This window comes from Panthera pardus, unplaced genomic scaffold (genome assembly GCF_024362965.1).
Source record: "Panthera pardus isolate Hobbes unplaced genomic scaffold, ASM2436296v1 HiC_scaffold_11, whole genome shotgun sequence".
NCBI classification, from domain to species: domain Eukaryota; kingdom Metazoa; phylum Chordata; class Mammalia; order Carnivora; family Felidae; genus Panthera; species Panthera pardus.
Window position 1 is genome coordinate 57039572 of NW_026526666.1, and position 13013 is coordinate 57052584.

Here is a 13013-nt window from a genome sequence, read left to right on the forward strand (position 1 = left end):
CACAAATCCGAAAGTTATTTGAAAGGCTAATAAGTTGATAAATCCCTCATGAAGCGAATTGAGGAAAAAACGGAATGCAGAAAACAATGTCACAAATGAAAAAGAGGATATGATTACAGATACTACACACACTAAAAAATTTCATGAAAGGATAGTATGAATAACTATGCTAATGCATTTGAGAGTTTGGATGAAATAGACAAATTCCCTAAAAAACACAACTTACCAAAATGAATTAAAGTAGAAAGTGTGAATTGTTCGATAATTATTAGAGAAATTGAATCCATACTTAAAAAACCTTTTTGCAAAGAAAATTCTAGAATGAGATGGCTTTGCTAGCAAATTTCACCTATCATTTGAAGAAGAAATATTGCCAATCTCCCAAAAAACCCTTCGAGAGAATAGAAAAAGGGGAGTATTACTCTATTTGATTTATAGAGTCAGCATTACCTTAATACAAAACTTGATGAGGGCCACCTGGGTGGCTCGGTCGGTTAAGTGTCCGACTTCGGCTCAGGTCATGATCTCACAGTCCGTGAGTTCGAGCCCCGCGTGGGGCTCTGTGCTGACAGCTCAGAGCCTGGAGCCTGTTTCAGATTCTGTGTCTCCCTCTCTCTCTACCCCTCCCCTGTTCATGCTCTGCCTCTCTCTGTCTCAAAAATAAATAAACGGTAAAAAAAAAAAATTAAAAAAAAATACAAAACTTGATGAGGACAGTTTAAGAAAATAAAATTATATGCCAATCTCTGTTATAAACATAGATGTAAAAACTCAAACAAAAATATTAGCAAAGAAATTTCAGCAATATATAAAAGGATAATAAATCATTACCAGTTTGGGTTTATTCCAGGAATTCAAGGTTGGTTTGCTACTTCAAACTCAACAAATACACTGCATTTGCTGAATAAAAGGAAAAATTATGTGATCATCTAAACACATGCAGAAAAAGTATCTGATAAAATTCAACATCCATTTATGATAAAAAAAAAAAAAACTAGCAAGCTAGAAATACAAAGAAATTTCCTTAATCAAGAAAAGAGTAGCTACCAAAACCTAACAGCAAACAGTATACTTAATGATAAAATATTAAAAGCTTTGAGACTGGACACAACATAAGGATGTCTACTATCACTAATAGCCTAGTCCATTCACTATTGCACTGATCTCAGTTAGTATAGCAAGGCAACAAAAGAAATGAAACATATGAGGATTAGAAAGGGAGAACTCAACTATTACTTGTATATGATACCATTAGGTATGTAAAACCCAAAATATGTATGCATTATTGGAATACATGAGCTTAGCAGATCACTGGATACAAGATCAATAAAGAAAAAAAATGGCATTTCTATATACCAGCTTCGATTATAAAATTAAATTTAAAAATGTGTCCTTTTTAATAATATTAAAAGTTTCAAATACTCAGAAATAAACCTCAAGGAAACAATAATATTGTATAAAAAATGCTTTGATAAAAGGAGGGACAGACCATGGATGTAACTGGATAATCCCATTTTATAAATATGTTATTTCTCTCCAAAAAATGCTGATGCATAGGGGCACATGTACCCCAATGTTTATAGCAGCGTTTTCAACAATAGCCAAGTTATGGAAAGAGCCTCAATGTCTATCAACTGATGAATGGATAAAGAAGATGTGGTTTATATACAAAATGGAATACTACTTGGCAATGAGAAAGAATGAAATACGGCCTTTTGTAGCAACGTGGATGGAACTGGAGAGTGTTATGCTAACTGAAATAAGTCAGGCAGAGAAAGACAGATACCATATGCTTTCACTCTTACGTGGGTCCTGAGAAACTTAACAGAAGACCATGGGGGAGGGGAAGGGAAAAAAAAAAAAAAGAGAGGGAGAGAGACAAACCATAAGAGACTCTTAAAAACTGAGAACAAACTGAGGGTTGATGGAGGGTGGGGGAGAGGGGAAAGTGGGTGATGGGCATTGAGGAGGGCACCTGTTGGGATGAGCACTGGGTGTTGTATGGAAGCCAATTTGACAATAAATTATATTAAAAAAAATAAAATCCCAACCGAATTTTTTAAAATGGAACTTTTGAAAAGATTATTCTAAATGCATATTTTAATGCAAATGGCCGACAACAACCAAGACATTTGATGAAGAGGAATAATGGGAGGATTTGCTCCACTGGATGGCAGGACTACAGAAATCACTATGGCATTGCCACTTGGATACAAAGATAAACTAGGAATCCCAGGAACCCATACATATATGGCCGCTGGATTCGAAACAAAGACACTGCTTCAGAGGAGTCTTTTTCAATGCTGGATCAGTGGCTATGCTTTCGGAAATAATGAAATGACTCCCTGCTTCACAGTAGATCCCCAAACAACAAACAAATGAGTAAATTCCAGGTAGCCCTAAAAGTGAAAGATAAAACAATGAAGCCTCTAGAAAATAATATAGCATATCTTTACAACCTTAGGACGAGGAAATGTCTCTTAGAGTGGACAAAATAAAGCACAAACTTTAAAAAGAAATATTGATATAAAGGATCACATAAAATTAAGAATTTCTTTTCCTCTGAGTACACCACTAGGGGAGTGGAAAGGAAGCCACCAACAGGAGGTGCTTGTAACAGATATAACTCATAAAGGCTCATGTCTAGAATAGATAAAATTAACTCCTGTAATTTAAAAAGGAAGACGACGAATCTGGCACATGGGCCTGAACTGGTATTTCACAAAAGAAGATATTCAAATGGTCAAAAATTATATAAAAGAAGCCTATTAATCATTAGGAGATAAAAATTCAGACCATAATAAAATCTCACACATGTAGGAGAGGGGCTAAAATGACTAGACCACAAAATGAGCCGTTGGTCAGAATGTGAAGCACCTGACATTGTCATACATTGCTGGTGGAAGTGACATTAAGCAACCACTATGGAAATCAGTTTGGCGTTGAACATGAGAGTACCTTATGACCTTATGAACAATTACTCCCTAGGCATAGATCCAACAGAAAAGTGTACTCCTAGAAATGCGTATAAGAAAATTCACAGCCACATTATGTAAACTAGTTAAAAATTGGTAGCAATCTAAATGTCTGTCACTTGTGGATTGGACAAATAAAATTGTCATATATTCACACTTTTACTCCAACATTGAAAAATGAATGAGCTGTAGCTACCTGCAGCAAAATCGATTAAGCTCACAAACATAATATTGATCAAAATAAGCCAAACACAAAAGAATGTATAGTATATGATTCAATTTATATAAAATCCCAAAAAGAAAAAGAAACAAAACCAAATCAAACTTTGGTTCTTGGGGATACAGTCTAGGTGACAAGACCGTAAAGGAGAGCAAGGAAGTGATATCCTTAAATATCAGGCTAATGGTGGGCAGGAGGGGGCAAAAAAGAGCAGTTTGTAAGAAACTGATCACGTTCTATTGCTCGACGTGGGTGGACAAATTGTTGAAGTCTGTATGTATATCTTCCATATTTTTGTTAATAATATGTTTTAATATATGTGTTTTATTTTATAAGAAAGTGAAAGGATGGAGTCATATGCACACAGTTTATAAAGTAAAGGATGATGATGAGCATTTAGATTGCACCAAAAATCTTTAAGAAATCCACATTGAAGGCAATAGCTCTCAGGGAAGGTGTATGTAGGCCCTCGTGCCTTCCAATTGCCACATCCTTCATGCGTGGTCGCTAGACATCACCAGTAGATTGTGCCTCATTTTCCCACAGAGCTGAGCCAGCCATTCTCAATCAACCTGACTTTCCAATCTATTTTCCATCTGTTGTCTACATATCCTGACTTGCTAGATAAAGTATAATAATCAGACCAGTTTGTGTATGAGCTTGGCATACCCTTGAAAGTACATATTGACATGTATAAAGAAATTGTGCATAAAATTAGCACCATCTCACACCTCAGGAAACTAAACAGAGGACTCCAAAGACATATTCTGTTCTCGGGATATAGGACTAAACATATAAATAATAAGTATGACTTAGTTCTTTTGAGAAAATTGGAGCACATTTGATTTATCGAAAGATAAAATGGGAACACTGCTGTCACTTGGCACCAAGAGGGAGCATCACAAATATGATCCCTGCCCTTGTGGAGCTTCCCTCCCAGTCTTCCGGCCCCCTCGCCATGTGCGCCATTTTTCCTGGTTGTCACCCTCCCCTGTATCTCCCACTGCTACTGTCGTTTATTGCCGTCGCCCCTGTTCAATTCATCGAGAATCTGTACACTGCCATCTTGATGCTTAGAACTGTGTGAGATGGTGTGAGGGCACATGGTGAGGACACAAGCCATAGTTTCAGTCTTCAATGCTTTTTCATGAACTGAGGGCCAAAAGATACATGTATGTGTTAATGAGGTAAAAATACGGGTATGCGGTTAAGGGCAACCTGCCCCTGGGATGGAGAACAGCTGCTGTAGGATTTTCAAGGCAGCAAGGATTAGAGAAAGTTGAGGTGGGTGGGGAAGACTTCATAGATAAGAGTCACAAGGAATACATTTAATGTGATTAAAATAAAATCCAGCCTTCTAACATGGCCTCAGGGCTTTGTGACCCTAGCTCATGACGACTTCTCCACCTTCAACTCCTCGTGTGGCCAATTCACTCTTGACCTTCCACTTCAAGCCAGGTGCACCTCCTTAGGAAGCCTTTTCTGACCTCTCCTCAGAGAATCCCCATGGTGATTAGTTTACTTATTTTCCTCAATTCTATAACCTTAGCATATAGGCTCAGTGACTTTTACTTAATAAGTAATCAATAAATCCTTGTTGACTATTGAGACAATGAATTATAGAAGGTAAGGAAGTATATGAAAAGGTGCCTCAGAAGTGGTGATAATGACACAGTGCATCTACCTGAATATGGCAGCCTGGAGAACATCAGGAGAAGGATGGGACAACACTCTTTTCAGTAGCGCATCTGGGGGTTAATTCTAGTGACTAAATTCGCATCCTCATGCTCAGTCCAGTATTATATTCCTTTTGCGAAAAATCCCTCCTAAAGGGCACCTGGCAGGTTCAGTCAGTAGAATATGAGACTCTTGATGTCCTGGCCATCAGTTCAACCCCCATGAGTGGCACAGAGTTTACTTAAAGTAAAAAATCCCTCCTGTCAAGCTGTCTGTATTTGGCTTTGTGTAGTTCAACATTTCTATCAATTATTTGCATAAGGAATGGATGTTTCATTTAATAAAATCTACAGATGACAGAAAGCTGGGAGGAATAGCTAATACTGCAGAGGATAGAATCAAGATTTAAAATAATCTTGACAAGCTCCGACATTGGTCTGAAACCACAAGATGGAATCCCACAGGGATATATGTAAAGTTTCGTATTTAGATTAAAAAAAAAATCAATGGCATAAGTATACAAGCCCAGGTTTCTATCAGCAGACTGGAAAACTATTTAGGAGTTTTAGTTGATCCTTAAAAGCGGTTCTAGGCATCAACAAGGGACCCTCCCTCTGCCCAAATCTAAAGACTTAAGTTACAGGAGCAGTACCTAATGGATGGGATTAGATACATGTGAAAGGACTTTCAAGAGGAGAAAGTGGAAAAGCAAATGGAATTTGGTTGTGGCATAGTTGATGGTGTTGTATCTAAAAAGAGAAGGTGTCTGTGGGAAGGGAAATTGGTTGGTCAGGGTGAAACATAGGAAACAAAGAACCAGTGCAGACTGACTGGTATGGTGTCAGAGGACAATAGCCTTTCCCTATGGTGTAGTCAGTGGATAAGTACACAGCCCTGGGGTCAGCCAGCTGCCTGGGCTTAAAACCAAGTTTGCCAAGTGCTAACTATGACAATTTGGGCAAGTTACCAACGCTGTGGCAATTCTCATTTATAAAATGGGGAGAATCATGATCTCTACTTACAGAGTAGGGGGTATTAAATGAGATGGTGTGGGTCAGGGTTCAATACACATTAGTCTTTATTATCATTATCTTTACTATAAATCAATATAATGGTCTTTTAAGTTTCTATATCATTCTTTTGGGAGATTCTGCAGATGATTCTTTTCACAAAAGTCTGCTTCATTTTGGTGAGCTGAAAAAATAATCAAATTCCTGAATGGTTGACCTTGGAACTGTAGTCATGGTTATTTTTATTATTTTAAAATAATATTCATATCATGTAACTATGCTAAACAGACCATAGTGGCATATTTCATTCATTTATAAAAAACGTGGCCTCTAAAAATGGCATGGACAAACCAAAGTCCATCCAGGTTGCCACGGCCTAAGAATGGCTAAAGAGCCAGAATGTTGAAGGGAGCAGTGCAGTTGTCTTTAATCCTTGAAGGATTGAAGGCTGAAAGGAAGGCCTCCATTTTGGATGGAGCTTCCATCCATGAATGCACACATTGCAAACGCTCAACGGACGGCCAGGGTAGAACAGCTCTTTGGCTCTGTATTTCTGTAAGTTTGGGTAAAAGCAAAGAACTTTACCAGCCATTATAGCTTTAGCGTCCTCATGAAAACCTTGGGAAAATGAATGGGATCTAGGATTTGGTCTTTGGCCTCGAAATCCAGTATTTTCAAAAAGTGTATTTTGAAGTCACTTGCATCAGAAGTACCCTTCACAGGTGTTTATTAACACTCCAGATACCCAAACCACATTCATAGAGATTCTGATTTGGTATATTTGGAGTGGGGCCCAGGAAACCTCATTGGTCCAGTCCAAAGTGCTTCCTTCCACCAAACTTTCTACTATAATACCAATTTTAAGACTTTATTCTTTTAAGGAGTGCCTGGGTGGCTCAGTCGGTTAAGCGTCTGACTTCGACTCAGGTCACGATCTCAAGGTTTGTGAGTTGGAACCTTGCCTCAGGCTCTGTGCTGACAGCTCAGAGCCTGGAGTCTGTTTCAGATTCTGTGTCCCTCTCTCTGCCCCTTCCCTGCTTGTGCTCTCTCTCTCTCAAAAATAAATAAACATTAAAAAAAAAAAGGCTTTATTATTCTTTTGATGGATGTTTATCATTCCAACTATGCACCAGACCTGTTTCAGGGGTCTAGTGAATAAGACTATATGGGTCTCTTCTAATGGGGCTGATCTTTAGTGGGATCACACAGTTGCTAAATAAGCAAGCCAATAAAAATCAAGAACCATATCAGTCAGAAGAGCCATGTCAATAGCTAACTAGGATGTAGGGGCACCTGGTTGGCTCAGTTGGTTGAGTGTCCAACTCTTGATTTCTGCTCAGGTCATGATCTCACGGTTCACAGGATCCAGTCGAGCACCGGGCTCCACACTGACAGTGCAGAGCCTGCTTGGGATTCTCTCTCTCCCTCTCCCTCTCTCTCTCTGCCCCTCCCCTGCTTGGGTGTGCGTGCGTGCGTGCGCGCGCGGGCTCACTCTCTCTGAAAATAAATAAACTTTAAAAAAAAGAACAAAAGAGGGCGCTGTTGCGGAGAGTTATTGTTGGGGTGCCTCTTCCGGAAGGTGATGTTGAACTGAGAGCTGCATGAGACCGCCCGCAGAAGGTCAGGGGCAGCACGGGCCAGCCAAATGGCTGCCTAATTCCAAGGCCCTAAGCGGAGAGAGCACCTGTTGTGTTTGAGGAATAGAAACAAGCATGTGGTGGCTGGAGCCTCCTAATGGGGGGAAAGTCAGGTCAGACAGGTTGACAGCACCCACATCGTGCCCAGCTTTGATTTTATAAGTACGAGACGGGAAGCCATTTAAGAGTTTAAACCAGGGAGGAAATAATCTGATTTACATCTTAAAGAGGTCCCTCCTGCTGTTGTGCAGATTCTATAGGTGTGTGACACACAGCTATTAAATATAGCATCACTACCACTGGAGAGAACTTGTTCTTTATGGGTTTCACTGTTAACACTTACACAGCACTTTATAGTTCACAAAGCATTTTTATATACCTTATTTCTTTGGATCTTCTAAAAATTCCTAGGAGACTCAGCTTCCTATAATCATCATGTTGCTGATGGACAAACTGAGGCTCATAAAGGAGGAGATTCTTCTTAGGCTGCACGTCTTCCTCTTTTTTTTTTTTTTTTTTAACTTTTTAAAATTTATTTTTGAGAGAGAGAGAGAAAGAGAGCCAGAGTACAAGTGGGGGAGGGGCAGAGAGAGAGGGAGACAAAGAATCCGAAGCAAGCTCCAGGCTCTGAGCTGTCAGCACAGAGCCTGACACGGGGCTCAAACTCGTGAACTGCGAGGTCATGACCTGAGCTGAAGTGGGATGCGTCACCGACTGAGCCACCCAGGCACCCCTAGCCGCGTGTCTTCTAAGGCAGTCATTCGAAAAGGGGGGATTTTACGTAAAGATCTGGACTGTTTGCTTTAAAAAAAAAAAAAAAAGGTGTGTCTTCACCTCATGGGGACAGTGAGCTGCTGAGGGGTGGCCTGTGGGATGACAGCTGCCCCCTCCCTTCGTGTTAAGCCAGATTGGCTTCAATTCTTTCCTTATCTGCTGACCCAGGCTGTATCTGAATTCTAGACTCCTGCTCTCCTGTGTCCTTAGCCTGTTCCTTTGGCACCTCTCTAAAAGCCATTTTCCTCTTCTCCTATCGAATCTATTTCCATAAAGGAAGGGGCGCTGGTGCAGCCTCATTATCCCCAGTAGGGACTGTGAGCTTGTTCTCTTGCAGGTTTAGTCCAGGACAAGCTGTGCAAACACGGAGGCTGTTTTGATGTATGTGTGTTAGCTTACAAATTTATGCAAAAGTTGCTTTCACTCTATAATACGGCTACTTGAGATACTGATTCTCTAGGGGCAGGGGGACATCCATATTTGTCCTATACTTTCACATGACTTCATACTCTAGATGTCTGGGAAGCCTCCTAAAATTATATATAGAATTTTGTGTTTGTGTGTAGTTGTCTAAGGAGAGGGTTTATAGCTTTATTCAGGCTTTTGAAGGCATCTTCATCTAAAAAATGGATTTATTCATGCCGGGCTTATGGAGGATTGGTTAAATGAGATGATATACGTGAAGTGCTTCACTCAGTTGGCGCACAGGAGACATTCACTAAACGGCAGGAATTACTGTCGTCATTGCTGATGTTCACCTGCTATGGACTGAATTGTGTCCATATGTTGAAACTCTAACCCCTCTATTTGGAGCCTGGGCGTTTAGAGGTAATTCAGGTTAAATGAAGTCATAAGGGTGGGATCCTCTTTGGATAGGACTGGTGGCCTTAGAAGAAGAGGAAGAGATAGCAATCTCCGTCTTCATGCATAGGCACCAAGGAAAAGCTGTGTGAGCACACAGACAGAAAGTGGCCATCTGCAAGGCAGAAAGAGAACTCTTATCAGGGCTCAGCCTTACTGACACCCTCATCTCAGACTTCCCACCTCCGGAACTGCGAGAAAACAAATTTCTGTTGTTTAAGCCACCTAGGCTATGGCATATTGTTATGGCAGTTTGAGCTAAGACAATGCCCAACCCCTTTCTTTTCTGAGCCGGTCCCTTCTAGAGCAGGGAAAGAGGGGATCCTCTGCTCCATCCCTGGGGGTGAGGTTGGTTTGGAATTAGTCTTGCTACTGTATGGTCTAGATTCATTGCGCCTTCCTGCGTGTTCACCAAGATGTAGTCTTTTTTTTTTTTTTTTTTTTTTTTTAATGACTGGTAGGCTGATCTGTGCATTCATCTGAGCTTCTGGCCGTCTCTCATTGAGTGTTCCACTTCCCCTGTTGACTACAGCATTATCCTTATCATCAACTTTCTGAGGAAGTAAGGTGATTTAATGATTAAAGATGTAATTCCAGAGCCACTCTGCCTGGTTCTGAATCCCAGCTCGGCCGCCCACTCTCGGTGTGACCTTGGGCAAGTTACTTAACCCCTCTGTGCGTTAGTTTCCTTGTTCGTAAAATGTTGTTAATAATAGTGCCTATGTGAAAGGGCCACTGTCAGGATTAAATGAGTTAATGCATGGAGAGTGCTTGGAACAGTGCTTGGCACATATTAAACCCTGTAAACACTAGCTGTTATTATAATTACTCAACTTGGGCTTTCATCCAACTTTGGTTGGCCCCTTCCCCTGATGGTCTTGGGACTTGTTTCCTATTAGAGCAGCTACTTTCTGGATTCCTACTCGAACTGGATGTATCAGGTGCTTGATGTTGACTATTACCTTGCCTAGAACATCCGGCCACTGTAGCCCACTCACTCGATTTGAACTCTTTGTGTACTGACTTGAGTGTTGAATTGCTCTTCCTTCTAATGTAATGCCTGACCTAACTCAGACAAGAGGAGGCAGATGTGAAATTAATGCTGATAACTTGAGGCCTTTCTCTGTCCCTAAGTAATAACAAACAAGCAGGCACTATTTACTGCATCTCTATATAAGGGCTCTTCTGCGAAGACGACTTATATAGTATTCGGATTGGAGGGTGTAGGAAGGAACAGAATTCGGTGGTTCTTAAATGTGATGGCTAAGGATCAAAACCACTTGAGAAACTTATTACTAAGATGTATCCTTAGGTTCCACGACCAGTGCTCTTATTTTAGTAGGTCTGGGGTGGGGTCTAGAAAATTGTATTTAAAAAATTATTTTGTTTCTTTATTTTCGAGAGTGAGAGAGAGACAGAGTGAGAGTGGAGGTGGGTCAGAGAGACAGAGACAGAGACACAGAATCCAAAGCAGGCTCTAGGCTCTGAGCTATAAGCACAGAGCTGGATGTGGGGCTTGAACCCACGAACCATGAAATCATGACCTGAGCTGAAGTTGGACGCTCGACTGACTGAGCCACCCAGGAACCCCTGGAAAATTGTATTTTTAATAAGCCCCTCATGTAATTCTAATGCAGCTGTTTAGCTGACTAGTGTTTGAGAATCACCTGGCCGGATGTTCTTTCAAGGTCCCTTTTAGCCTTTGGCTGAATAGATTCCAGAATAGATATAAGGACTGGGGAATATAAGGAAATAACTTAGAACAAAGTTCTACTTCCTTAAAGCATCTCCCAGGTCAACACCTGGCTGGTAAAACCCCAACCAGGCAAATGTATGTTAGGTTTTGTCTAGATTTTAATCTAAACAGGGAGCTAGATGTTTCTAGTTTATGGCAACCAAAGAATTTACAGTGATCATGTCAGAAAATGGAATCACGTTGTAAGTTATCGTAGCGCAATTTACAAATAGCCATTCTCCAAAAGCTTTTAGCCATGCATTTTGGGAAGAGTTTCTGGAATGGTGGTCCCATTTAATTTACTATAAATTACCTTCTGGGCAAAATGGATAGCTGACAGTTATGGCAACATTTATTTGCAAGAATGAACTATCTGTGTAGCTAAGATCTTCCATGTATTAACTAGAATTTCAGAGTAGTTGGAACAAGAAACATCCTTTTACGGAAGGCTTAAATCTTAGAAACAACCGCCTAGGAGATAAAATGCCATCCTCATGTATTCAGCGAAGACAGACTGGGATTTGTTGAGAAAGCTAGCTGGTGTCAAGGAAGCTACAGGCACTGCACGTTAAAAGGCATCTCCCCTTTGACGAGTGTTTAATTTGGCCTTGTAAAGTGTATGAAGTGCAGGCTTTTAATTTGTTTGACAGAAGCAAGCCCAAAGCACCTCCTGTAATACTGTGCCACTGGGTTTCACGAGTCTTACCACATGTTAGGCATAGTCTGGGAGTCTGTATTAAATGAGCTTCAAGTCAAAACACTAGTATGACAAAGGTCTGTTTTAATTAAAAGACAAAAACCCCTCTCCTCCGAGCCAGATGGAGGGACATACAAGAGCATACCATCCACCGTCTTGTCCGAAGGAACACTTTGCTGTCTCCTGTAAGAGGACAAAGATGCTTTGGGGCAGACAGGTAGGAATCTATCAGTGGGTCCTCGGATGCTTAGTGTTGCTGGCCACCTGTGACATTCTCTTTCCTCCAACAATGCTGGCCATCTGCCACAATATCAATTATCTCTAGCTGAGACAGTAATAATCTAGGATACCACTTTACAAATATTATGTTTTAACAAACCAGAATTAGGAAACTCTACGAAATTCACACACTTCGACATCCCATGCATTAATATCCCGCTGCTCATAAATCAACCACAGTCATCAAGCTTTTCTGCCTCAAGCACGTGAAGTAACCATATTTTAACAATATATGAAATATTCCCCTAACCTGAGTATTCTGCTGCTCCCTGTCCTCTGCTGATGCTTGGCCATTTTTCCCATGAGAAGACAATAGCTCTGCATTCTTAGAGAAGTGTAGCAAAGTTGGCTAGCTCTAATGTGAAATGCATGTATGGTTTCTTTTTGGGGGATCGTAGTTTCTGAATTTCCATTTCCTCATGACATGGCCCAATCTTCCCTTTTCACCTCCTCTTCTGTCACTTTCCCCCTTCTTCCGTTCCCTACGTTCTTGAGTTTCTTCAAAACGTGATATATTCTCCTGGCCCAGGACCTCTCTACTGAGAAATTCGCCCCTCCCCCTTATTTCTGGTCCCTATACCCCTGAGCCCCTTCCACTATTTCCTTTGTTTGTTCGTTCATTCATTCAACAAGTATTTACTGAGTGTTTTGTAAGTGCCAAACACTTGACTTAATGAAACTAATTACAGAAACCTTATGGATCTTACATTCGAGTTTTGGGGAGGGGGGTTACTCAGATTAAAATAGACATAATAAATAAGTAAATTGTATGTTAGAAGATAATAATTAACATAGAAGAATAGAAAGGAGTAGGGTGTATGGAAAGTGCTTGCAATTTTAAATCAGGTGGAAGAGAACTCCTTACTGATATGGTGAAATTTAAATCAATCCTCAATTGGATGTGGAGAAACCACAACCCTCCTGCACTGCTGGTGGGAATGCAAACTGGTGCAGCCGCTCTGGAAAACAGTGTGGAGGTTCCTCAAAAAATTAAAAATAGACCTACCCTATGACCCAGCAATAGCACTGCTAGGAATTTACCCAAGGGATACAGGAGTGCTGATGCAGAGGGGCACTTGTACCCCAAGGTTTATAGCGGCATTTTCAACAATAGCCAAATTATGGAAAGAGTCTAAATGTCCATCAAC

At 40.7% G+C, this 13013-nt stretch overlaps 1 protein-coding gene across 2 annotated transcripts in view; it reads right to left on the bottom strand.

The window, feature by feature from the left end:
• Nucleotides 1-13013, bottom strand: part of NFIA (nuclear factor I A) — a 571401-nt gene that overhangs the window by 408660 nt on the left and 149728 nt on the right. The window lies entirely within an intron of this gene.